The sequence below is a fragment of the Eurosta solidaginis genome, chromosome 1 (assembly GCF_040869045.1).
Source record: "Eurosta solidaginis isolate ZX-2024a chromosome 1, ASM4086904v1, whole genome shotgun sequence".
In the NCBI taxonomy this organism is placed as follows: domain Eukaryota; kingdom Metazoa; phylum Arthropoda; class Insecta; order Diptera; family Tephritidae; genus Eurosta; species Eurosta solidaginis.
Genome location: NC_090319.1, coordinates 215,825,488 through 215,841,400, shown reverse-complemented (window position 1 = coordinate 215,841,400; position 15,913 = coordinate 215,825,488). Strand labels below are relative to the sequence as shown.

Below are 15,913 nucleotides of genomic sequence, written 5' to 3'. Positions count from 1 at the left end.
TGTGCGTAGGTATTTAGTGGGATTGTCCGAAGCCGATCCCGATTTTGTTTTTCTAGTGGTTTTCGGTACCAGTGTGCGTCATTTGATGCAGCACTAAAGAAAACAAGCAAATATAGGTACATATGTTGGTTGTACATATACCAACGGCAACGGTTTTTCGGTACCCGCGTGCATCGTTTGATGAAGCACAAAAAAATAAGCAGGCAAACATATGTACATACATACGTTGGTTTGTTTGCCGGTTCAATAAGCCGCTTGTAAGGGATTTGACGTATCGGGGGTGGTGAAACCTGCATTGTGAGTATATTAAAAGCTATAAACTATTTAAAGAGCAAGATGTAATTCGGGAAGAATCGAAGGACGCAAATATTTGTTGTATCGTTAATAGGTTAACGTGTTTGTTAATAGGTGCAGAGTCAGTTGATCCCTCAACACTAATCAAGGATTATTGTGGATTATTTCGTGAATCTGGTGTCATGCCACAACGCAATTTAGCACGTTCTCTAGTTACCTCAGAGGCAGCAATACCAGTTGGTATACTATTGAGTTTGTAGACATACGGGGTAAAACTGTAAAGCGTCATGATGTTAAAGGTACGCCTGCTTCGCATGGTGTTGCAAAACCACATTGACGGCCCGGTAATATTCATGATGGCAGCGAAAAAAGGTCGCGTTTGGCCGGGTACAAAAAATGCCTGGATATATGGGTAATCGTTGGAGTAAGGCGAAAGGGATGCATATCTGGCGTATCAATACAATGTTATATGGCTGAGTGGTAGCAGTATCTGGATCTACTAATGGTTTGGTTTATGTCTACGGTACCATATGACCGTTGCGAAAACGCAAGACAGCGCCATCATTTGCTACAACATTTGAGGATGGATTGGAAAAGGTAGCCGGTAGATTGGGTGGTGGTTAGTAAGAGGGGAGAAGGCGCATAATTCAACAGTAAAACGTCTACAATTTCTACCAGCTGTTAACTGTAGTGAAAATTATAGCGCCAGGGACATACTGCTTGCTAGCTTTCTGCTAAATCTTTCTGCTAAAATTTTCAATTGTCCAAAATAAGAGAATAATTTACGTATAATGTGCATAAATAAATTGAAACAAATCGCTTTATTTGTTAAAGAAAAAGTTTTAGCTGTTGCACTGTGAGGTAGTAAACACAAGCAGTGAGAAGGAATTTTGCTGTCGGCCATCTACCCTGAAATAAGGAGCACACCGATTATCAAGAATTTGGTTGTTGTGCTATCTCTTTGGAATTATTTAGCACCAATTGGTGTTGGCATACGACCCTTATATCTGCCGCACAAGGTAATTGTGTGTGGTGACTTAAGGAAGTCACGAGCAATATTTATAGACTCCCATCAATCCTTTAAAGCAGTACGCTTATGGCGTGATCGAATTATCATAGTACTGGACGTTGCACTTTTGATGTTTACTTGCGCATACCAACCCCAAGAGTTGCATGTCTTTGAGACAAGCGTGAATCCACAAGGATTATGTGTCTCGTGCCCTCATCCCCACCACGGTCTGTTGGCCTTTCCGAGAAGGCGCACTGGTCATGTTTAAATTGTTGATGTAGCAAATACTGAGCGTGTACCTCCTGAGCTGCTTTCATACGAAGCAGCCAAAGGTTGCGTTGCATTAAGCTTGCCAAGCATTCGTCTAGCAACAGCACGCGAGGAGTGTATTTTATTGCGCATTTTCGGCACCGCCAATGGTAAATGTGAACTGCATCGTGGCCGTAACCAGGCCAAGATTCATTGCATTAATTTCAATCATCAATCGGCAATGCGTGTTGTGTCTTCGCATCATGGCACCATATCACGGCACCATGAATGTCGTCGTGATGTCAGTACATCGTTCCTGGAACTGCCGGCTGATGAAGATTAAGTTAAGCGGAGCTGTCCGTGAATACCGGGAAACCCTTTATTGTTACTGTTTTACTGAAAATTTCACAATACTACTGAATATCGTCTGTTAAAGCGTATAGCGTTTAACAATATTAAAAATAGGTGAAACGAAGGGGATCTCATTGACTGGTCGGGTGGTATATATATACATATAAATAGGTATATCCTCGTATGTAACTGGCGGTATTGAAGCGCATTTGAAAAATTATTCCGAGAATGAAGGAGAAAGAAATTTACGGTTCACTTGGACAGCATGCATACAAAGTGGTTTGATATGCTGCAAAAATGCGAGCGTTCCCTACTAAGCATCATCTTATGGGGATTTGTGGCCCTTTTTATCTTCTTAGTGATATGTATATTTCCTTGGCTTTAGCGAATATTTTAAGTGTAATGTCATTTGAAGAGGTATATGCTAATGGATAAAGCGGTATCTATTTGATGGTGAATAAAACTTCTATAATTGAATGAGGCACCAGATAAATGGGTTAAACAAGTGCCTCACAACTAGCATTCTCCCGACCGGGCACCCCGCCCACCTTGGCCCTCTCGGTATAAGGGCGATTCTAAAACTAAGTGGATTATTGTTCTACATGGAATTTGCTTCGGGGAAACTTTGCGTCAGTCTGCTACTTCCCCCCACCAGTGGTAAAGGGTAGCGGATACTGCGTGAAGTAATTAAAAAAACGAAATTAATAGTTTTTTTTTTTTTTTTTAAAAACTTCGTTCAAGTCTGGCACTTTCCCCCACCAGTGGTAAGGGGTGTCAGATACTGCTCGAGTTACGGGAAATATCCTCCTAGTGATATATTCTCCCGATTTCCTCGACCTTTTGTAAGTCTGGTACTTCCCCCCAACAGTGGTAAGGGGTACCGGATACTGCTCAAGGTCAGGGAACTTTTTTCCCTTTCCAATTTTTTGTTTACGGTGAACCTATTGCACCCCCTGGTGCCCATTGCCCGGATATGCGTCAATGCAACTCAATATTATTTGCCTAGCTAATGTTGGACAACTCGAATCCATCCCCCTTTTGAAGCCCTGGCTACATTGTTTGATTTATTTTTATTTATTTGGGTGAATAACCAGGGAGTTGGTTCAACGATGGAGAGCCTGGATGAGAGCGAGCGAGAGCCAGGCGCTCTCACAATGGGCCGACCGAGTACCTCGTAAGATGGGCGAATTCGTGGGAGCCGGAGGAGAATTTGGCATGCCCGGCACTTATAGCAGCATTTGAGGATTCACTAAAGGCGGAACACGGTAAGACACGCTCACCTACGCCGCCCGACAACTTGTTTATTTCCCTTTCTTTCCTTCTTCAGTCGAACAAAAAACGGGTGATGCGTCGGGTTTCGACCGAGGACTAGAACCATATGCCATCTTAGGAGCAACAACGTCACCCACGGGTGAACTGATGTTTCTCATCCAGTGGAAGAGGATTAACGAGGATGAGGTAGTGCCGGCGGAGCGGGCCCATGTGGAGTGTCCGCAACTGGTGATTCAGTTTTACCAGGATCATTTAACATGGCCGTAGGTCCCCTTCACACGAAATTGTGCACACAAGCAACCCTACGAGAATATAAGATTTCGTTGTCATTTAAGTTAATATGTAAAAAAAAAAATATATGGATTTTGAGTACAAATTTTACAACCACTTAGTTGAGGTAGCTGCTATGCACATACAAATGTACATACAAGTGAATAGATAAGATCTCGTTTTCCTTTAGTATGTAAGAAAGGGGATATAAATTGAATTGTTATTGAGCACCCCACTACAGAATGTAGATTTAGGTTAGTATCTCTTGTTTCCAAAAAAATTAATACAGCTGTCGTGTCGAACGCGATGTATTTGAAAATAGATTAGTTGGTTAATTATTTCAATATGGGTTGGCGAATTGAGGAGTGTTTGTAGAGTTAGCCGGCCACAATAGAATTAAAGGTGCCACCCACTTTATCTTGGTTGTTGGTGTTTGTGTTGGCGCAAGTGTGGAAAGGGTGCACTTGGACCTATGGTCATAGCTGAATGGATGCTCGCGGCTAATGGTTGTTTCCATGACGGATTAGCGCATGGTGAGTAGGAAACGATGATTTCACATGTTTGTCAACAATATTTAACTGATGCTAATCTTAATGGTACTGATTGTGGTGCAAGCTGTATTAGTATTGTTATTGAAGCGATTTAGTTATGTATTTATGCGTTTATAATATTTAGCAAGAAAATAATAATACTTAAAAATCTGCCCGTACAATGCAACTAATAACTGTAAACACTTTAAACATTATTTTTTTTTTTGTAATAAGGATAATAGCAAAGCTAATTTAGTCGAAGCTTTAGATAGAAGGGGCATTCATGAGCAAGGCTTTTAATTCATGTAGCAATTGACATGAGTGCAAACTAACTTATTTATATGTAGATTAAGTTGTGTGTAATACTATATGAGTACTGGCATAATTTATGATGTATCGTGGAAACGTTTCGACTTGCGTAGTTCGTTTAAGTATTCATGGAAATGTTCCGGGTAGATCGTTAATTGTCAAATATAAACCGATTCCCCAGATTCTTAAAGGGAGACGAATGTTCCGAACCTACGGAATAAATCAGTTAACATCCTCAATGAGTACATTTCTTTATGGTATCTCCTCGAAGCGATTTACCAGTCGGGGTTTTGACGTGGAACGATGAATTTGGAATCGGTTTATGTTTCGGATGTTCATAGGTTTACGAAAGCGCACGATTACTTGGTGTCGATACTTCTCATAAACCCTATACTCAAAGTATTCGAATGACGATGCGTATTGCAGGTTTTATTTTATTGTTGGCCTCGGGCATTTGGCCGAGTGTGTAGGTGTTCTGTTGCAGAGAGAAGATCTGCGTTCTGGCGTCCTCGCTCGGGGGAGTGAGTGAATTTGGGTTGTTTCTGGTGTCATCGCTCTGGGTGAGCGAGTGACTTGGGGTGTTTTCTTGTGTCCTCGCTCTGGGTGAGCGAGTAACTTGTGGGATGGTTTCTTCAAGGGGCTCGCGGTCAGTGTTATTATGAAGCCTAAGTTTTATCTTTTGGTTTTGCGAGCTTTTGATAAGCTCTCCCGCGTCCTCGTGCATCTCGCTCCCTTTCCCCATTGCCCACCAGTAGTCAGGTTTAGGATTCCCCCGGTAGACTCGGCACGAGACCGGGGGGTAGAGAATAAAAGAAAAAAGATATAGGATCGCCCTCCGGTAGACTCGCACCATCACGAGACCGGGGGGTTGATTATAATTAGGTCCTCGGGAGAGACACAAGCTTAGGGATAGCGGGGCATCAAGGCGCGTGGTTGAACGCGTCTTTTTGTCCCGCGCTCCCTTTCCCCATTGGCATCGCGTAGTACGTTTGGGATTCCCCTCCGGTAGACTCGCACCATCACGAGACCGGGGGGTTGATTATAATATTTGTCTCGGGAGAAACGCAGGCTTCGGGATAGAGAGACACGAAGACGCGGTTCCTTAATAGGCTTTCTATGCTATCACCAGCCGTGGGCCTCTGATTTTAGGTAGTCGGGGGAAATAGAATTTTGGTTTTTGAGGTTTTGTAAGGCGGAATTTGGCCCCTTACCTTTCATCCTCTTTGTCGTGGGACGGAAGGAGTACCAATTTCGTAATTGGTCTAGTGGTTTGTCCCTTGCCGTATCCAGTTCGACGACTCGAACTCGGTTATCGGGGCCATAGTGAAGATTGGCTATCCGACCTAGCCTCCATTCGTTGGGGTTAGATTATCCTCCTTAATTACGACTAGGTCCCCCGGTTTGAGATTTGATTGTGGATGCTTCCACTTAACGCGCTTCTGCAATTCGGTGAGATACTCAGTCTTCCACCGTTTGAGGTTTGATGCAGCGCCTTAAGTTTTTCCCATCGATTGACGAGTGAAGCGCGATTCTCGCTGACGTCGATCTCGGGTGGTGCTAATAGGTGCCCTCCAACGAGGAAATGTTCTGGCGTAAGTGGCTCCAAGTTAGACGGCTCGTTGGAGGAGGGGCTTAACGGTAGAGAATTGAGACAGGACTCGATTCGACAAAGTAGGGTGCTGAACTCTTCAAGGGTAAATTTGTGATCCAAATCGATCTTTTTGAAGTGGTTCTTGAAGCTTTTGACCCCTGCCTCCCATAGCCCGCCCATGTGAGGAGCTCCTGGTGGTATGAAATGCCATGTCAGGTTTTGGTGACTGTACTTGGATAGAGTTTGGTTACGAGCGTCTGCCAGGAAAGCTTTGAGTTCCGAGCGGAGAGCTCTGGAGGCTCTGACAAAGTTGGTTCCGTTGTCGGAGTAGATGTTCTTTGGACATCCTCGCCGAGCAACAAACCTATCGAAAGCTGCCAGGAATGCGGCAGTTCTGAGGTCACTAGTGGCTTCCAGATGAATCGCTCGTGTGGAAAAACACACCAAAAGGCAGGCATAGCCTTTGGATAGTCGACACCCTCTACCGCGGTAACTTTTGATGTCGAAGGGTCCAGCGAAGTTGACTCCAGTATTCGGGAATGCACGGCTGAAGGTCGTGCGTTCGCGAGGGAGAATACCCATAAGTTGTGTCTGAGCACGCTTTCGGTGTATAGTGCAAACTTTGCAATTATGAATGGTTGCCCTAATTATGGTTTTGATGTTAGGTATCCAGTATTGGGTGCGTATCAGACGTAACATGAGTTGGTTTTCCCCATGCAGATTTTGTTGATGAAACATTAGGACTGTCAGACGGGATAACCGGCAGCTGTATGGGAGGAGGATTGGGTGGCGTTCATTAAAAGCTAAGCCATTTGACGCCCCGAGTCGCTCTCCTACCCGAATGATGCCATCTTGGTCTAAGTAGGGATTAAGTGAGAGTATTGCACTTTTCCCTGCAATTGGTTTTCCGGCCTTTAGGTCATTATATTCGGAACTATAATGTTGTTTCTGATAGATTTTAATGACAAGTTGAGTTACTGATTTCATCTCATCAGGGGAGATTAAAGGTGACTTGACCTGAAATGATTTTTTTGTTTTGGGGTGAGTCTTTCGGTAGAACCTCATAACGTATGATAGCACCCGTAAAGCCCTGTATAGGTCTGAAAAGCGTTGGAGAACATCGGTAGTATTTACTGTTGTTGTTGCACAGGTCTTCGCCCTCTTTTCCTCTACGGAGGCGATGTAGTCACTTTATTGTGCTGGCCATTGGGAAGTGTCTTCTTGCAGCCAAGAAGGTCCCTGCCACCCCAACGAATTGTTGACCAATTCAGACGCAGGTAATCCTCTGCTACCTAAATCTGCTGGGTTTGATTCTGAATGTACATGAAACCAGTCCTTATTTCCAACCATGTCGATGATCTTGGTGATCCGATGTGCGACGAAAGTGGAGCAGGAACAAGGCGGTTTCCTTATCCATGCGAGGACGATAGTTGAATCCGTCCAAAGGTGCACTTTCACTGGTCCCAACTTGAGGTTCCTGAAAATTGATTCGGTGATTTCCGCTAACAGCACGGCTCCGCAAAGTTTCAATCGTGGAAGAGAAAGAGTTTTCACTGGGGCTACTCGGGTTTTGGCTAGAAGCAGGTTTGTCCAGATATCATTATCCGTTTTCACGCGCATGTAAACGGCTGCTGCATAAGCCTTCTCGGATGCGTCACAAAATCCATGGATCTCGATGTCGGTTCCTGGTGAAAAGTTGACCCATCTAGGTATCCTGATTTTATCGATTTCAATGTATTGGTCGGTGAAGGTTTTCCATCGTTCCAGCGTACTGGTAGATACTGGTTCGTCCCAAGCGGTGCCTTCCAACCAAATACTCTGCATGAGTATTTTTGCCACAATGACCATTGGTGCCAGGCACCCTAATGGATCGAAAAGTTTGGCGATTGCTGATAGTATCGCTCTCTTTGTAATGTTTTCCGGGTTGTCCAGCGTCCCTGCTTTAAAATAAAATAAATCGGAGAGGGCATCCCATCGAATTCCTAATGCTTTAACTGAGCTGGTATCTTCGAAGGCCGGGAAGTTTTCACTGAGCAGGTCTGCTTTGGGGATGTCCCTTAGAATGTCCTCTGAGTTGGATGTCCATTTGCGAAGTGGAAAGCCCGCGGAGTGTAGGACTTGGCGGATTTCATCTCTGGCTTTAATGGTCGATGTGATCGTGTGTCCACCCGCTAACACGTCATCAACATACATGTATTCTCGCAGTATGCTAGCCGCTGAAGAGTGTGAATTTGATACGTCGTCTGCCAGCTGTAGGAGCGTTCGTATCGCGAGATATGGAGCGCAGTTCACTCCGAAGGTAACCGTCTTTAATTCGTAGAGACTAATAGGGTCGTTCGGGGAAGTGCGAAACACAATGCGTTGAAATTTGGTGTGATTTTCGTTCACCCAAATTTGGCGATACATCTTTTCGATATCGCTATTGAAGACGAAACGGTATAGTCTCCATCGTAAGATTAGTGTGGGTAAATCGGCTTATAGAACTTGACCTGGGAGTAGAATATCATTTAGGCTCTTCCCGTTGGCCGTAGGGCTCGAGGCATTGAATACTACGCGTACCTTTGTAGTGGTACTTTCTGACAACACTCGAACATATTCTTTACATAAAACTGGATTTTTTATTAGTCGCCCCTCATTCCGGAAGAATTGAGAGCATGCGCGTTTCAGGGACGGTCCTAAATTAATGTTATTAGGGTAATCCTGCCTGAATGGTAGTGATACGGTGTATCTTCCATCTTCATCTCGTTTCGTTGTTTATTTAAATAATTTTTCGCAATACCTCTCATCTTCATTTAATATTTTATTTTTTGGTACATTTTCTACCTCCCAGAAAGCTTTTAATTGATTGTCTAATGCAACTTCGTTGTAGAAAGACATGATGCTCTTCGTTGGATTCGGTGCTTCTATTCGACCGGTTAATATCCAACCAAACACTGTCTCTTGTGCCAAGAGTGTGTTTAGTACATTCTTTTTTATACCGTTCATTATAATTTGGGGATATATGTCTGCGCCAAGTATGAGGTCTACGTCTTCGTTGACGTTTAACCTCTTGTCTGCCAAAACCAAGTCTGGGAATGCCTGCAGAGCCATGGCGTTGATACGGCAGGATGGCAGATTCCCTGTGAGTTTACGAGAGAGAGAACGGGTGTAGTCAGGCTGAAGCAGGGATCCACTGGTGAACGTAATTCAATGTTGGGTGCTTCTTTCACCTGAGCTGACACCGCATTTATGATGCCTGAAACCTGAGCATGCATTTTCTTCGCTGGCAAATTGATTCTACGTTTCAGTCTTTAAGTTATGAAGGATCATTCAGACCCAGAATCAATTAATGCCCGCGCGAAGAAGTCGGTAACATTATGGTGGATGTGCACGCGGGCAGTTCCTAATAGCACACCTGTGCTGGAATTGGCATGGCAGGATTTCACATTCTGATTCGCAGAGGAAGGTGGTTGTCCCGATTCCTGTCTTTTCCTTGCCTGTGCCGAAGTTGACGGGGTATTATCCGCATCTTTGAAAGGATTGCGCACCGGTGGTTGCTGAAGTGTGTCCGCATGCAGGAGCGTGTGGTGACGAGAGTGGCATTTGGAACAGTTGTACGAACTGGTGCACCTCGTCACTGTGTGTCATGGGGATAAACAATTCAGGCAGCCATTTGTGGATTTGATGAATTTAATCCTTTCTACCGGGTTTAAATCGCAAAAACGTGAACAGTTGCGTAATCTGTGCTCCGTAGATTTGCACATTTTACACATTGATTTTGTTGTTTGCTTGGTTACTTTTGTTTGAAAAGCACCAAGTCTTTTGTAGGGTTTGCTGTCAACTGGCGTGACGTGTTTGAGTTTTGCACTTTAGAAATGGGATTCCCTGTAAAACCAGACACGGTTTCAAGTGTCTGAAAACGATATGACAAGAATTTGTCCATATCCTCCCACTTGGATGTGTCCGTTTTGTGGTCAATGCTCTGCTCCCATAGAGCCAACGTATTTTCAGGTAATTTTGTCGAACATAAATAAGTAGTAATCGCATCCCAATTTGAAACATCGATCTGATGTGTTTTTAAGGATGCCAAAGAATTATTTATGTCGCGCTGTAAGGTTTTGATTGAGCTGCCGCACTCGCTATCTATCTTCTTAAGACTAAGCAAAATTTGTAATTGTGAGTTTACGAGAACCCATTTATTCTCACATCTCCAGGCTGTTTCGAAGCCTTCATTTGTCAAAGGACATTTCTTGACAATGTCCTTTGCCTCACCTTAAGTTTTTTGGTTAAGGTGGAACAACTTTTCTACCGGGCTTAAGCGACTGTTATTTTTATAGGTGTCCGTGAAAAGGTCACGAAACGTTGGCCAAGATAGGTAGTCGCCCTTGAATACCTCAATATCGCAAGCTGGCAGGCGGATACTGTGTTCACGCGCACGCTCTCCTTCAGGTCGAACCTGACTATCTCTTTCCTGCTTCAATTTGGCTTGAAGTTCAGCCATGTTCGACATGCATCGCAAGAATACGGCATATGCTGCTTTATGCTTGATCTTGACCGATGCAATTTTCTTTGCGTCGAGCGTGTCAGAGCCAAGCAACTCCTCTAGGGCGTTCTCTGCTTTTTCCCACTTAGCTTGCAACTCTTTTTGCTGTATTGCCAGAGTGTGTACAGTGTGCAGAGCCGCATTGATATCATTAAAATCGGCCTTGAATTCGATTATTCGATCGGCCAATCTAATGTAAGAATCCATGTTCATGGTTGAAAGGTGGAGAACAAATTAACCAAGGGATATAAAACTTGAAAACCTGAGCGAATCACCCAAACAACAACTATTAAAATTACGCAAAATTGATTTTTTACTTTTAATTTGTTTATTTTTTCTGTCACTGCAGCTTATTTCCTACCGAAAAAGCAGGGAGAAGGGGAAAACAACAACAGTTTCTTTGACGAAATAAAGGGGGCCACTCGCCACCCAAACGTTCAACTTTATTATACATTAGTGCGCGCGCTAATATGAGTCTCGACGAAAAGTGTTAAACCGTGTGATAAAGTTTGTGCAACAAATACAAAGAAAAACTGTGTAATAAAAATTGATTAGAAAAACTAGTGAAAAAAAATAATACTGATGCAAAAGGGAAACTGAAATTTGCCGCAATCGAATGGCGTAAAACTTTAGTGAAAGTGAGGCTATCTGCACCTCTTCCTTGTGCTGTGTCCGGAGAGCTTTACCGCTGGTGGGGGGACAGGCCAGATAGTCACAAGGAATCTTAACAACGTTAACGATCCGCGTTTGCACTTATTTTCTTTTTGGCACTACACAGTTTTTTCACACTTTTCGCCGTTAATTACAATCACGTATGGCACTTTAAATTGATTTTTCGCACTTTTATTTATTATTTTAACCAAAAAAATGTGGGAAGAAATATTGCACTTACTTTGAACTTTTTGGTGATTTGTATGGTGCTGATGAGATGATGTGACAGTTTCTGGTGCTGCAGTGGTTTCCGCTGGCTTTAGCCTGCTTAGTGTCTTGACGCTGATGTGAAAAAATTAATATAACCATCCAAATTTTGTGGTATAGTTCTTGATAGGCAAATAACTTCTCGACTTTTTAAGTGAGGAATTCTAAAATTTTGGTGCGGTCAGCTCTGATTTTATGTTGTGATGTGGACTGTATATAGGCGTTTTAATTCCTTTCTCGGTGAGATAGGACCAAATGTTCGGCCGGGGTGCGTCTGATCCTTACGAGAGGTGGGCGCACCGAGGTCGATCTCAGTGGGAATATGGCGGTTTCGGTTTGGAATAGAAAAGAAGATAAAACGAGATTTCTCGTTATAATAGCGCTGCTTTTATTGGTAGATATTCAATATACAAGAAATAATATTACCTTTGATAAACGGCAGAGATCGTTGGTGGCAGATGCGTATGGTACGGCTGTTAGAATCCAAGAGGCCGGTTGTATAGAAAACTACAACCGTTGACCCGCAAAATCCTCCGTTTTGGAGGGGAAAGGCACCCACACATCAACCCCGACATGCATATGCACGAGTGCTGACATTAAGCACACATACACGTGCATGTACATGCATGCACATGCATGTGGCGGTGATGGTGTGGGTGGCTATAAGTTAAAGTCGAGTATCGAGTATCGAATCGCAGAGTTGCATTAGGGGGATCGCAATCAGATGCGAAAAAGTTAGGAATCCTGTCTAAAAAGGCGTCGAGCGAACTCCTCCTAACCCTTGAGAAGGGGCCCGTTTGACGTGGCGCTGATCCAGGAGCCATGGCTCTCGTCGGGAGGAAAGGTTTCTGGACTTAGCGCGCGCGGGTTTGGCGTTTACTGCGCGCAAACGGAAGGACGAGTGCGAGCTGTAGTAATGGTAAGGAAACAGCTGCATTCATATATGCTGTCTAACTACACCACTGAGGATCTCGTAGCGTTGGCCGTTGAGCAAAAGAATAAGCAGGTATTTATCCTGGAATCCTGCTACATGGCCCATGCTGCGGAGGTTCCACCGATGGAGTGCAAAAGGCTAGTACAGGAGGAAGGGCGAAAAGGACGGTTGGGCATAGGCGCAGATGCAAATGCGCACCACAATGCGTGGAGAAGACCAGACACGTACGAGAGAGGCGAATCTCTATTTTGTTACATCCTGAAAACCAATTTGCGAATAGCCAACAGGGGAAATGTCCCTACATACATTGGTCCAACATGCAGTAATGTTCTGGATATTACATTAAGCTCCGAGCGTGATATATCAAGGTATGATTGGATGGTTCTTAATAGACCATTCTTCTCCGACCATGCGTATATCAGCTTCAGCATCCCCCTAAATAGGGTAGAGAAGGGAGGAACCTTTAGAAACCCTAGGTCAGCGAACTGGACAAAATTCCAGAAACATCGCGGGTTCGAATCGAGCTCAAGGCCTAACAATAATTTTTTTATCATTATTATTGTTATGATAAATTTTTTCTTAATTGAAAAAATTTTTAAATTAGAATAGAAGAAAGAAAAAATTTTAGACAACTGCCAAAGCTCGTTGTATAGATCCATTTCGGGAACTGCTAAATTCCTTCATCGGCAACGTTTAGGCGCCGCTGCTATAACCATTCAGCCACCACAGCGGTTTTTTTTTTTCTTCATTAATCCTATTTCCATTCTGGTTCGTGCCAATTGATATTCACAATACTGCGACATCTGTTGCAGAATAGCTGTGAAAATTGGACTTGTTTGTTGGCAATGCTGCCATAGTGTCATATTTTATTGACACTTTTTTCCCCGTGCTCTGGGATGTATTAACAATTTTTGTTGTTATATCGGCCTACTGATTTTAAGATCGCGGGTTCGAATCGAGCTCAAGGCCTAACAATAATTTTTTTATCATTATTATTGTTATGATAAATTTTTTCTTAATTGAAAAAATTTTTAAATTAGAATAGAAGAAAGAAAAAATTTTAGACAACTGCCAAAGCTCGTTGTATAGATCCATTTCGGGAACTGCTAAATTCCTTCATCGGCAACGTTTAGGCGCCGCTGCTATAACCATTCAGCCACCACAGCGGTTTTTTGTTTGTCTTCATTAATCCTACTTCCATTCTGGTTCGTGCCAATTGATATTCACAATACTGCGACATCTGTTGCAGAATAGCTGTGAAAATTGGACTTGTTTGTTGGCAATGCTGCCATAGTGTCATATTTTATTGACACTTTTTTCCCCGTGCTCTGGGATGTATTAACAATTTTTGTTATTATATCGGCCTACTGATTTTAAGATCGCGGGTTCGAATCGAGCTCAAGGCCTAACAATAATTTTTTTATCATTATTATTGTTATGATAAATTTTTTCTTAATTGAAAAAATTTTTAAATTAGAATAGAAGAAAGAAAAAATTTTAGACAACTGCCAAAGCTCGTTGTATAGATCCATTTCGGGAACTGCTAAATTCCTTCATCGGCAACGTTTAGGCGCCGCTGCTATAACCATTCAGCCACCACAGCGGTTTTTTGTTTGTCTTCATTAATCCTACTTCCATTCTGGTTCGTGCCAATTGATATTCACAATACTGCGACATCTGTTGCAGAATAGCTGTGAAAATTGGACTTGTTTGTTGGCAATGCTGCCATAGTGTCATATTTTATTGACACTTTTTCCCCGTGCTCTGGGATGTATTAACAATTTTTGTTGTTATATCGGCCTACTGATTTTAAGATCGCGGGTTCGAATCGAGCTCAAGGCCTAACAATAATTTTTTTATCATTATTATTGTTATGATAAATTTTTTCTTAATTGAAAAAATTTTTAAATTAGAATAGAAGAAAGAAAAAATTTTAGACAACTGCCAAAGCTCGTTGTATAGATCCATTTCGGGAACTGCTAAATTCCTTCATCGGCAACGTTTAGGCGCCGCTGCTATAACCATTCAGCCACCACAGCGGTTTTTTGTTTGTCTTCATTAATCCTACTTCCATTCTGGTTCGTGCCAATTGATATTCACAATACTGCGACATCTGTTGCAGAATAGCTGTGAAAATTGGACTTGTTTGTTGGCAATGCTGCCATAGTGTCATATTTTATTGACACTTTTTTCCCCGTGCTCTGGGATGTATTAACAATTTTTGTTGTTATATCGGCCTACTGATTTTAAGATCGCGGGTTCGAATCGAGCTCAAGGCCTAACAATAATTTTTTTATCATTATTATTGTTATGATAAATTTTTTCTTAATTGAAAAAATTTTTAAATTAGAATAGAAGAAAGAAAAAATTTTAGACAACTGCCAAAGCTCGTTGTATAGATCCATTTCGGGAACTGCTAAATTCCTTCATCGGCAACGTTTAGGCGCCGCTGCTATAACCATTCAGCCACCACAGCGGTTTTTTGTTTGTCTTCATTAATCCTACTTCCATTCTGGTTCGTGCCAATTGATATTCACAATACTGCGACATCTGTTGCAGAATAGCTGTGAAAATTGGACTTGTTTTATCATAACAATAATAATGATAAAAAAATTATTGTTAGGCCTTGAGCTCGATTCGAACCCGCGATCTTAAAATCAGTAGGCCGATATAACAACAAAAATTGTTATTCCAGAAACATGTAGAAATAAAATTGGGACAACCCAAAGAGGTTGCTAATGTAGAGGAACTGGAGGAGTCGAATGAATTCCTAGCAAGGACGCTTATGACTGCGTATAACAAAGCGTGCCCTCTAAAAAGATTCAGAGGAAAGGTAAAGCCTCCATGGTGGAGCAATGAGCTGAGTATTCTAAGAAGACAGGTAAAAGAAATGTTTAAGCTCGCAAAGACCGCGGAAAGCGAAGCGTGTCGGGACGAGTACAGGGATCTACTGAGGATCTACAAGCGTGAAATTACCAGGGCGAAGAGAAACTTATGGAAAAGTTTCTGTACGGACATAGAGTGCTCCAGCGAAACAGCACGGTTGAAAAAAGTCCTAGCAAAGGGAAACATAGTCCAGGGACTAATAAAGAAAGAGAACGGGGAATGGTCACGTTATAATGAGGAATCCCTTGAGGTGCTTCTCGATACACATTTCTCATCGGGAGACGGTTTAGAAGAGCCAGCAGTCATCACTCACACTTCGATCACGGAGCTAGTAGTGCCGGGTTTGGTGACCGATACCAAGATCGAGTAGGCAGTGAAGACGTTTGCCAAGTTTAAATCGCCGGGCCCAGATGATATATTCCCGGCCATGCTACAAGTCTCAAATAGGGAGGTCGTGGAATGGCTTAAAATAATATTCGATGGGTGCATAAGACTGAATCATGTACCGCACTCTTGGAGAATTGCTCGTGTAGCTTTTCTACCGAAGGCGGGGAAGATAGGTCACGTGTATCCCAAAGAATATAGACCCATTATCTCAACATCATTTCTGCTCAAAACCTTTGAGAGGCCGATAGATATGTACATAAAGTCCAACGTGGATGAAAAGCTGTTCTCCACAACACAGCATGCGTACACCAAAGGCAAGTCGGTAGACACCGCATTGCATAGGGTGGTAATAAGCATAGAGAAATCCCTGGAATATAAGGAGTATGCTCTA

General features: G+C 42.8%; 1 protein-coding gene across 11 annotated transcripts in view; it reads left to right on the top strand.

Moving 5' to 3' along the window:
• The window catches only part of nvd (neverland), a 2,324,292-nt gene that overhangs the window by 583,558 nt on the left and 1,724,821 nt on the right, over window positions 1-15,913 (top strand). The window lies entirely within an intron of this gene.